Source organism: Neofelis nebulosa, chromosome 8 (genome assembly GCF_028018385.1).
Source record: "Neofelis nebulosa isolate mNeoNeb1 chromosome 8, mNeoNeb1.pri, whole genome shotgun sequence".
Taxonomy (NCBI): domain Eukaryota; kingdom Metazoa; phylum Chordata; class Mammalia; order Carnivora; family Felidae; genus Neofelis; species Neofelis nebulosa.
This window is the reverse complement of record NC_080789.1, coordinates 53972625-53984591: the sequence shown is the minus strand read 5'-3', so window position 1 is coordinate 53984591 and position 11967 is coordinate 53972625.

Here is an 11967-nt window from a genome sequence, read left to right as displayed (position 1 = left end):
TGCTCAAGAACGCAGGATCTGTTTTTAAGTACACTTCTAGTTCAGGAGGAGTTTGGACATAATTTTGTTCTGTTCTTCCAGACCCTGGGTTTCTGTTCTTCAGCCGTTAATTGGCATGTATGAAGAAATTCATAGAAAGTTTAGGTATTGTGGCTACTACCTCTGGGGTAGCACACTTCTTCTTGTGCTTGGGGACAGGCCTTCTAGTTGAGCCTGGTACTCACTTTCATGCTGAAAATAACCGTTGCCGACAGAAACCTTTCCACTGAGTGCTTAGGAGATGGTGGCACAGAGCTCCAGCTGCGAAAGAGTCAGAACCAGAGTGAGAGGGAAATAAAATGCCTGCGACAACACATTTTATAGAAAATGACATGGGTGGGTCAGCAGATGATATTGCTTGATGGCTCTCTGCAAAGTTCAGGACTGGAGATTTGAAGTGAAAGAGCTTTGTGGGCCACCTGGGTGGCTCAATCAGCTAAACATAGGACCCTTGGTTTTAGTTCAGGTCATGATCTCATAGTTTGTGAGCTCAAGCCCCATGTTGGGGCTTGGGATTCCTTCGGGCCTTCTCCCACCTGTCACATGCTAGCGCTCTCTCTCTCAAAATAAACATTTAAAAAAGAGCTGTGTTAAAAGTGTCATCTAAGTAATCATAGACACGATGGAGGTTTTGCAACTACTGTTTACCTAATGAGAAGTTCTAGAAGCTGTTACAGTGAGAGGTAGCTGAGTGCAGAATATAAGTTTTGGATTTGAAATTCTGCTTCAGTGCTCCTTGCTTCTCGTGTCCCTGGGCAACAACTTAACCTACCTGAACTTTTATTTCTTCATCTGCAGTAATGCTTCTGGAATAGTAGGATAAGGACTTTTGCCATTCCATTCTCCCATACAATCAAAGAGAACACTGGTCAAAATTGTGAAAGTCAGCTTTTTCAAAACACTGGAAATTAACCAAAGGATTGCAACAATTCAAGGAGTGTTTATTCAAGAAAATCAGCTGAATCTCAGTAAGAACAGGCTCTCAGTAAGAACAGGGAGTTTTGTGGCATTTTAACTTAACCACTTTCCTTACCCTCACTCCAGATATGTGATAGCCTTGAACAACAATAGCCTCACAACCAGAGTAGCCCTTTTTTCTTTTTTTAATTTTTAATGTTTATTTATTTTTGAGACAGAAATGCACAGAGTGTGAGCAGGGGAGGGGCAGAGAGAGAGAGGGAGACACAGAATCCGAAACAGGGTTCAGGCTCTGAGCTCTCAGCACAAAGCCTGATGCAGGGCTTGAACTCACGAACCATGAGATCATGACCTGAGCTGAAGTCAGACGCTTACCTGACTGAGCCACCCAGTGCCCCCCAGAGTAGCTCTTAAACCCAAAAAACTAACAGCCAATGAAGGGGGAAGAATGGGTTCATAGCTCCCCCAGAAGCCACAGCCCCAGAGAATTGACACAACTTGACTGTCTTGAACGCTGGAAGCAGTTCCCTGGAAAGACCCCATTCCTAGGGCTTGTCTTAACTTGACCAGTTCTGTGTGAACAGGCCTATTCCCGATGCGTTAGTCAAAAACAATTAGCAACAACTGTTTAACATCACAGCTGTCTAAGGAATTCATAGCACTTGAGGCTAACAAGAGACTGATCCAAAGTTTTAACTGAAAAAGCTAAAACTGGTCAATGAGATATCCACAGAGGGCACTGAAAGGCTCTAGCATATTCCTAGAGATCCGTGAGTCCTTGCACATCTGCAGGTCAGTGCACATACCCAGGAGATCTGACTAGGCCTACTCTCTATCTCTGGCTGACTTTAAGGCTCTTTAAAATAAGAAGTAAAGGCTAAGGTAGGGTCGTCAGCTACTTTCCAAAGCACTGAATGTGTACTCCGACTTTGATGAATAACATTAACCCACATATCCAAGGAGTTCAGTGAACTCCAAGTAGGATAAACCCAAAGAGATCACACATAGACACAACATAATCAACTTCTTGAAAGCAGTAAGAGAGAGGTAACTAACTCATCACAAAGGATGCTTAGTAAGTTTAATGTCCCAACAGAAACCATGCAGGCCAGAAGGTGGTGGAATCAGAACATATTCAAAGTGCCAAAAGCAAAGAAAACAAAACAAAAACCCCTATTAGCCAGGAACTTAAGAGCCAGCAAAACTATTCTTCAGAAAAGAAAAAGACATCCCCCGATAAACAACTGAGAGAATATGTCACAAACAGACCTGTTTTACATGAAACACGGAAGGGAATCCTTTACTGAAATAAAAGGATACTAGATAGTAACTTGAATTCACATGAGAACACCAGTAAAAAAAAAAATATATGAGAATTATAAAAGAGTAGAAACTTGTATTTAAACCTCTTCTGTATTTTTTAAAAGCTGCATAAAATAATTATTAAACTTTTGATAGGTTTACATTGAATACAGATCTAATCTGTATGACAGTATAAAAAAGAGAAAAGGAATGTAAGTATATATTGGAGAAATGTTTTTGTTTACTAATGCAATTAATCTGGTATTAATCTAACTTAGATTGTTTTAAGATGCTAATTGTAACCTTTAGGAAAACCACTAAGAAAGTAACTTTAAAAAATATAGTAGTGACACAAGAAAATATGTGGAAAGATAACAAATACTTGCAGACTAAAGACCATCCTACTAAAGAATGAATGGGTGGGGGCACCTGGCTCAGTTAGTTAAGCATCTGACTTTGGCTCAGGTCATGATCTTACGGTTTGTGAGTTCTAGTCCTGCATCAAGCTCTGTGCTGACAGCTCAGAGCCTGGAGCCTGCTTCAGATTCTATGTCTCCCTTTCTCTCTGCCCCTCCCCTGCTCATGCTCTGTGTCTCTCTGTCTCAAAAATAAATGTTAAAAAAAAAATTAAAGAATGAATGGGCTAACCAAGAAGTTAAAGAGGAAATTAAAAAGTACATGGAAGCCAATGAAAATGATAACACCACAGAACAAAACCTCTGGGGATGCAGCAAAGGTGGTCATAAGATGGAGGTATATAGCAATCCAGGCCTTCCTAAAGAAGGGAGAAAGGTCACAGATACACACTCTAACCTTACACCTTAAAGAGCTAGAAAAAGAACAGCAAATAAAACCCCAAATCTGCAGAAGACAGGAAATAATAAAGATTAGAGCAGAAATCAATGCTATCGAAACAAACAAACAAAAAAAACAGTAGAAAAGATCAATGAAACCAGGCGCTGGTTCTTGGAAAGAATTAACAAACTTGATAAACCACTTGCCAGTTTGATCAAAAAGAAAAAGGAAAGGACCTAGATAAATAAAATCACGAATGAAAGAGGAGAGATCACAACCAACACAGCCGAAATACAAACAATAATAAGAGAATATTATGAGCAATTATATGCCAATAAAATGGGCAATCTGTTAGAAATGGACAAATTCCTAGAAACCTATACACTACCAAAACTGAAACAGGAAGAAATAGAAAATTTGAACTGACCCATAACCGGTAAGGAAATTGAATTAGTAATCAAAAATTAGAGTCCAGGGCTGGATGGCTTTCCAGGGGAATTCTACCAAACACTTAAAGAACAGTTAACACCTATTCCCTTGAAGGTGTTCCAAAAAATAGAAATGTAAGGAAAACTTCCTCTTTCTATGAAGCCAGAATTACCTTGATTCCAAAACCAGTCAAAGACCCCACTACAAAGGAGAACTATAGGCCAATTTCCCTGATGAACATGGATGCAAAAATCCTCAACAAGATACTAGCAAACTAGATCCAACAATACATTAAAAAAATTATTCACCACTACCAGGTGGGATTTATACCTGGGATGCAGGACTGGTTCAATATCCACAAAACAATCAATGTGATACATCACATCAACAAAAGAAAGGACAAGAACCACATGATGCTCTCAATAAATACAGAGAAAGCATTTGACAAAATACAGCATCCTTTCTTGGTAAAAACCCTCAAGGAAGTAGGGACAGAAGGATCATACCTCAAGATCATAAAAGCCATAAATGAAACACCCACCACTAATATCATCCTCAATGGGGAAAAACTGAGAGCTTTCCCCCTAAGGTCAGGAAAAAGACAGGGATGTCCACTCTCACCACTGTTATTCAACATAGTATTGGAAGTCTTAACCTCTGCAATCAGACAACACAAAGAAATAAAAGGCATCCAAATCGGCCAGGAGGAGGCCAAACTTTCACTCTTCACAGATGACATGATACTCTATATGGAAAACCCAAAAGATTCCACCAAAAAACTGCTAGAACTGATCAATGAATTCAGCAAAGTCACAGGATATAAAATCAGTGCACAGAAATCAGTTGCGTTCCTATACACCAATAATGAAGCAACAGAAAGAGAAATCGAGGAATCAGTCCCATTTACAACTGCACCAAAACCATAAAATACCTAGGAATAAATCTAACCAAAGAGGTGAAAAATCGATACACTGAAAACTATAGAAAACTTATGAAAAAAATTGAAGAAGACACAAAAAGCTGAAAAAAATATTCCACGCTCCTGGATAGGAAGAACAAATATTGTTAAAATGTTAATACTACCCAAAGCAATCTACATATTCAATGCAATACCTATCAAAATAACACCAGCATTCTTCACAAACAATCCTAAAATTTGTATGGAACCAGAAAAGACCCTGAATAGCCAAAGCAATCTTGGAAAAGCAGAACCAAAGCTGGAGGCATCACAATCCCGAACTTTAAGATGCATTACAAAGCCGTAATCCTCAAGACAGTATGGTACTGGCACAAAAACAGACACTCAGATCAATGGAACAGAACAGAGAACCCAGAAATGGACCCAGAAACGTATGGCCAAGTGATCTTTGACAAAGCAGGAAAGAACATACAATGGAATAAAGACAGTCTCTTCAGCAACATGGTGCTGGGAAAACTGGACAGCGACATGCAGAAAAATGAACCTGGACCACTTTCTTATACCACACACAAAAATAAACTCAAAATGGGTGAAAGACCTAAACGTTACGACAGGAGGCCATCAAAATCCCAGAAGAGACAGCAGGAAAATACCTCTTTGACCTTGGCCGCAGCAACTTCTTACTCAACACATTTCCAGAGGCAAGGGAAACAAAACCAAAAAGGAACTACTGGGACCTCATCAAAATAAAAAGCTTCTGCACAGCGAAGGAAACAGCAAAACTAAAAGGCAACTGACGGAATGGGAGAAAAGATTTGCAAACAGCATATCAGATAAAGGGTTAGTATCCAAAATCTGTAGAGAACTCATCAAACTCAACACCCAAGAAACAAATAATCCAGTGAAGAAATGGGCAAAAGACAGGAATAGACATTTCTCCAAAGAAGACATCCAGATGGCCAAGCGACACATGAAAAAATGCCCAACATCACTCATCATCAGGGAAATACAAATCAAAACCACAATGAGATACCACCTCACACCTGTCAAAATGGCTAACGTGAACAACTCAGGCAACAACAGATGTTGGCGAGGATGCAGAGAAAGAGGATCTCTTTTGCACTGCTGGTGGGAATGCAAACTGGTGCAGTCACTCTGGAAAAAACTATGGAGGTTCCTCAAAAAATTAAAAATAGAACTACCCAAACAACCCAGCAATTGCACTACTAGGTATTTATCCAAAGGATACAGGTATGCTGTTTTGAAGGGACACCTGCACCCCAATGTTTATAGCAGCACTATCGACAATAGCCAAAGTATAGAAATAACCCAAATGTCCATCGATAGATGAATGGATAAAGAAGATGTGGTGTGTGTGTGTATATATACTCAACAATCAAAAAGAATGAAATCTTGCCATTTGCAACTATGTGGATGGAACTAGAGGGTATTATGCTAAGTGAACTTAGAGAAAGACAAATATCATATGACTTCACCCATATGAGGACTTTAAGATACAAAGCAGATGAACATAAGGGAAGGGAAACAAAAATAATATAAAAACAGGGAGGGGGACAAAAACATAATAGACTCTTAAATATAGAGAACAGGGGGTTGTGGGAGCAGTGATGGGCTAAATGGGTAAGAGGCTTAAGGAATCTACTCCTGAAATCATTGTTGCACCATGTGCTAATTTGGGTGTGAATTATAAAAAAATAAATATAGAAAAATAGTAGAGGTACAACAAAGGAACTAAAATGGTGTACTTGAATTTGTTTAATGCAAAAGAAGGCAATAATGAATGAACAGAGGAACAAAAAAGACGTAAGACACATAGAAAACAAATAATAAAATGGTAGACATAAATCCTACCTTCTCAACAATTACATTAAATGTATATGGATTAAACATTCTAATCAGGGGAGCCTGGGTAGCTCAGTTGACTGGGCATCTGACTCTTGATTTCAGCTCAGGTCATGACTTTTTGGCTAGTGGGTTCTAGCCCCGCGTGGAGCTCTGCACTGACAGTCTGGAGCCTGCTTGGGATTCTCTCTCCCCTTCTGACTTTCCCTGGCTCATGCTCTCTTCTTCTCAAAATAAACTTAAAAGATAAATAAACATTCCAATCAAAAGGCAGAGAGTGCCAGAATGAATTTATAAACCTGCTGTAATTATATTTTCTCTATAACAGACACTCTTTAGATTCAGAGATACAAATAGGCTCACAATAAAAGGATGGAAAAAGATGTCCTATGCAAGAAGTGCATAGGATAAGATAAGAGATACAGAGATAAGATAAGAGATACCAGATAAGAGAACAGCTATACAAATATCCAACAAAGTAGACTATAAGATGAAATCATTACCAGAGACAAGGGAGGACATTTCATAATGATTAAAGGGTCAATCCAACAGGAAAATATTACACACACACACACACACACACACACACACACACACACACACACACATATATCTAACAAGAGTCCCAGAATACACAAAGCAACCATAAAATCGAGGAGGGAAGCAGACAATTTAACAATCATAGTTGGAGACTTTTACACCCCACTTTTAATAATGGATAGAACTAGGCAGAAGATCAACAATGAAATAGAAAAGGTGAACAATAGATAAACTAACTATATCTAATAGACAACTAAAGAACACACCCAACAGCAGCCAAATATAAATATACACTCTTCTTGTGTGCATGTGGAACATTCTCCAGGAAAGACTACAGGTATCCCCTGCTTTTCAAAAGCTTGCTTTAAGACACTTTGCTTTTATGAAAGACCACCATTAGACCTCCATTACGAAAGACCTCCTGTTTTTGCTAACTGAATGAAATCCAAAGAGGATTTTCACGTTTACAAAGAAAAGGTAAAAATAGTGTTCCGCATTGGTTTTGTAGCAAGCCATTATAGATAAGTGCACACCCTGAACAACAGGAGTGGCACCACCAAGCTCTTTCCCCAGGAACTACACTCAGCATTTCAGCATCAAGCTGCCAAAGCTTTGAACTGTGTCTGTGAGCATCTGCTCTTCAGCTTGATTTATTTTGTGCATCCATTAGCAAGATGTGTTATAAAATACGAAAAAGCGCAAAAGAGGTCTGGGAATGCTCAAAAATCTTTCTATATAAATTAATGATAATTGCTTCTTCACTTTATGCCATTTCAGCTCACAAAAGTTTTCATAGGAACACTCCACTGTTGGGTGGGGAGAGACCTGTTTATGTTAGGTCATAAAACAAACCTCAGTAAATTTTAAAGGACTGAAATTGAACAGAGTACATTCTGTGATCACAGAAGACCGTTTGTAAAATGTGATAATATTTACCTGAAAAGGGGATAAAAGAAATCAGCTCTCAAGTACCTGGCACAGGGCCTAATAAATATTAAGAATATAAGACACAAACGGTGTTGTATTTTATCTCATGCTAGAACGTGGTAAATGATAGGGTAACTTCCTCCTTAAAAATTAAATATTTCACAGCTTTAAATTGGTGGTGGATTATATAACTGATGGTGTCTCAGTGTTGAAGAAATACAGTGTCACAACCCTGATGCTTCAACCACCACTGTGGCTAGAAATTGAATATAAAACTATCTTAGCAGTAAACAACTGGCAAATTTCTAAATTATCCTGTTTGTAACTAAATAAGATAAAGGATTATTGATCTTACCTGGTTTTTTTTTTTTAATGTTTTTACTTTATTTTTGAGAGAAAAAAATGACAGAGAGTGGGGGAGGGGCAGAGGAGGAGGGAGGCACAGAACCCAAAGCAGGCTCCAGGCTCTGAGCTGTCAGCACAGAGCCCAACACAGGGCTCGAGCCCACAAACTGAGATCATGACTTGAGCTGAAGTTGGACACTTAACCGACTGAGCCACCCCCAGCGCTCCTACCTGGTTTTTCTTAATGATAGGCCATTATTGTTCATTAATAAGTTTGACTCTTTCATTTCCCACCAGAGAAGATCAGGCCTTATTTTCAGGAGTTAATTCTTCTGATCAAGATCTAAAGTTTGATTTTTTACTTTGCAACAGAACCTAGTTCAGATGATCTGTGGCTACTTTCATGCAACAAAGCAGAGTTGAGTAGTTGTGAGAGAATCTAAATGACCCATAAAACTGAACTATTTATTAGCTGGCCCTTTACAGAAAAAGTTTGCTGAAGCCTAACCTAAGAACTAAATAATCCTTAGGTGGGCCTGGTAGATGATATTTCAGGAAAGACACTGAAAAGGCACGCAGTCATCCTCTTATTTTCAAGTTTGTATAACTTTTTTCAACATGGCCAATCTTGTCTCATTCTGAATGCCCATCACCGCCCCCCACTCAACGTTTAAAGCAATTTCCAGATATACATTGTAACATCATCTATAAATACGAGTCTATCTGAACTGTATTTTAAGACGCATAAAATGAATAACGATAGCACTTATCTTTTATGAAAGTATGAGCACAACCAAACTACAGTGTTAATTTTCAAATTCTGTGCATTTGGTAGATCGGCCAGATGGCCCCTGATTTATATTTTGGGCTTCCATGATTTGGAATTTTCATTTTTTCACCTGGGACAATGAGAGTAGAGATTTTATAGTTCTCTAGAATCTCCCCCCAACTTTTTGTCTCACTGGCCAAACTCTGCAAGGAAGTGATCTTGGATTCAGAACTGCTAAAACTACTATTTTCAGGTTCCACAATTCCTTTGTTTTCACTAGAGATGCCTGGTCACTGACATACTAGTAGTACTTAAAGGGTTTGAAATGACTTGGTTTGGGACATTTTGCTACCGTGATTTCACTTTTCCCTCATGTCAAACATTCCCCCAGCCCCACTCCCACCTCATAGCAGTGCCTTCTGAATGCCTTTTTGGTGACTATATTTGGAAATTACAATTTTTAAAAATTTTTTAATGTTTGTTTATTTTTGAGAGAGAGAGACACACAGTGTGGGTGGGGAAGAGGCAGAGAGAGGGGGACACAGAATCTGAAGCAGGCTCCAGGCTCTAAGCTGTCAGTACAGAGTGGGATGTGGGGCTTAAACCCATAAACCGCAAAATCTTGAGCTGAAGTTGGATGCTCAACCAGCTGAGCCACCCAGGTGCCCCTGAAATTATAATTTTTTTAAAAAGGGTAAAGGGGGTGCCTGGGTGGCTCAGCTGGCTGAACATCCAACTCTTGATTACGGCTCAGGTCGTGAGTTCGAACCCCACACTTAGGCTCTCTGCTGACATCACAGTGCCTGCTTTGGATTCTCTCTCTCTTCCCCTCCCCCAGCTTGTGCTCTCTCAAAATAAATTAAAAAATAATAATAAAAGGTAAAAAAAGGGTAAAAGAGAAAATGCAGATTTATATTCCCCTTTTAGAGAAATGCTATCCTCCAGGTTGGCATCCAACCTTCCAAAGCCCTGTCCGTGGTCCCCTCCGACCAGCACATGGTCAGATCTAGTGCCCGAGAGGAAATCAGTGAGCACCCAGCCCCCACCTTGTGCTCATTCACACTCTGAATCTCTTGCAGTCAGCTCAAGTGGAACCAATAAAGCAAAAGAGGTTAGCTGGCTGGAAAACGGCATCACAAGTGAAAGAGACTAAAAACGGAGAGTTGCACTGAGAGAGCAGTGGTCTGTTCAGGGCTCTAATGATAGAATAAGCAATTAAAAAGACAGACTAATGGCTAGGATGCATAGCTCACTTTTTGGCCTGACATTTAACTGAGGGAAAAGCTGGGATGGCAACAACTTTGAAGGGGGGATTTAAAAAAAGACACATGTACATACAATTCAAATATGGTTTTGTTTTCTCTCAGATATAACTTGTCACTCTCAAGCAACAGTCCTGGGAGTGAAAGAAGCTGGTGACTCCCCCAAGGGTCACAAATGGTACATCATGGGATGGTCCTAGCATTAAGTGAGGGGTTAAAGACCTTTCTTTCCCCCTTGTAGTCATCATTCTCCCGGCTTAGTGATGATCATTGTAAGCTGCACAGTGACACAAAAACATAGGTGTGGAGGAGAGCGCTTGCTGGGACCCAGATCAACCATCAGATTCTCCACATTACTGCCCTAAGTTGGTTTCCCTCATTTCAGTAACTCTGCCAGGTTCCATTTGGAGGATTCATTGCCCAGTTAACACGTGTATTTTCCCAATGCCCTTCTCTTTTTAATTTATATTTTAAAACACTTTACCCCAGGTTCTCTATACCTTGTTTCAGTTGTGTATTAAGGTATCCAAATCTTAAGTGGCTTAAAGGAAAACCATTGTATTTGTTCATGTTTCTGTGGGTTAGGAATTCAGGCAGGGCTCAGTGTGGATGGCTCCTCTCTGCTCTGTGATGTCTGTGGCCCCAGCTGGAGTGGCCTGAACAGCTGAGAGCTGGCTAGGCCTCTCTCTTCTTAGGGTATCACCTGGAGTGACTCCAGAGGGATTTGGGGATGAAGGATGGCCTCACTTCCAATGTCTGGGCACTCTGGTTATCTCCCTGGTGACCTCTCATTACTCAGTAATCTAGTCTGACATTTGCAGTGTGGCTGGCTTCCAAGAGTGAAAGCAGGTGCTACAAGGCCTCTAGAGGCCTAAATTTGGAATTCTCAGAATGTCACTTCTGCATTCTATTAATCAAAGTAAGTCACCATCCAAACCAGATTCAAGGGGTGGGGAAACAAATGTCACCTCATGATGAGAAAAGGAGCATTTGTGAACAGACACAGGAGGCAGATGGCAGCCATCTTCGGAGACAACCTACCACAACTTTCAAGAGCTAATCTGATATGCTAACTGCTGCTCATGAGAGAATGCTAGCAGACTCCTCCACCTTCCACAGAGACTCCTCCCTCCATCTCAACCTTCAGGCATCTAATCCTGGGATTGACTCTTCATGAGTTTCTACTACTGAGTGGGGAACAAGAGGCATCATATGCATTAGGGTACAAGTAAAATGAAAAAAGCTGGGAGGGTTTTACAATGAAACCATTCTGAGTGTTTTCTAACTAGTCTGCTCTTCCAAACTAAGCTTCAGACAAGCTATAGCCTCCTTTTAGCTTTCTTTGTGAATCAAATAACTTAGTTATTTTTAACACTGTGTTATTTTCTAGATTACTTTTAACTTCCTGGACTCTAGAACTAAGCAGAATTAGCATTCTTTGCTATCCTGTCCCATCTGTTAACTTTTCTCTATAAGACAGAACATTTTACTAACACTTTGTAAGCACTTAAAATGTTTAAGTGACTAAGGAGAGTCTTGACTTTTATAATCTTAGGCAAGTATATAACTCACTAGCCCTCTCAAAAATATCTCTTGGGATGAATGGTTCAATCAACAAAGGATATAATACTTGTAAATATCTATGCATCCAACATAGGAGCAACTAAATAAAGCAAATATTGAAAAACTGAAAGGGAGAAATAGACAGTAATATGATAATATTAAGGGACTTTAATACCTCACTTACATCAATGGGCAGCTCATCTAGAAAGAAAATCAATAAGGAAACATTGGCCTTAAGTGACGGGTTAGATCAGATAGATTTAAGAGATCTATATACAGAATATGCCATGCAAAAG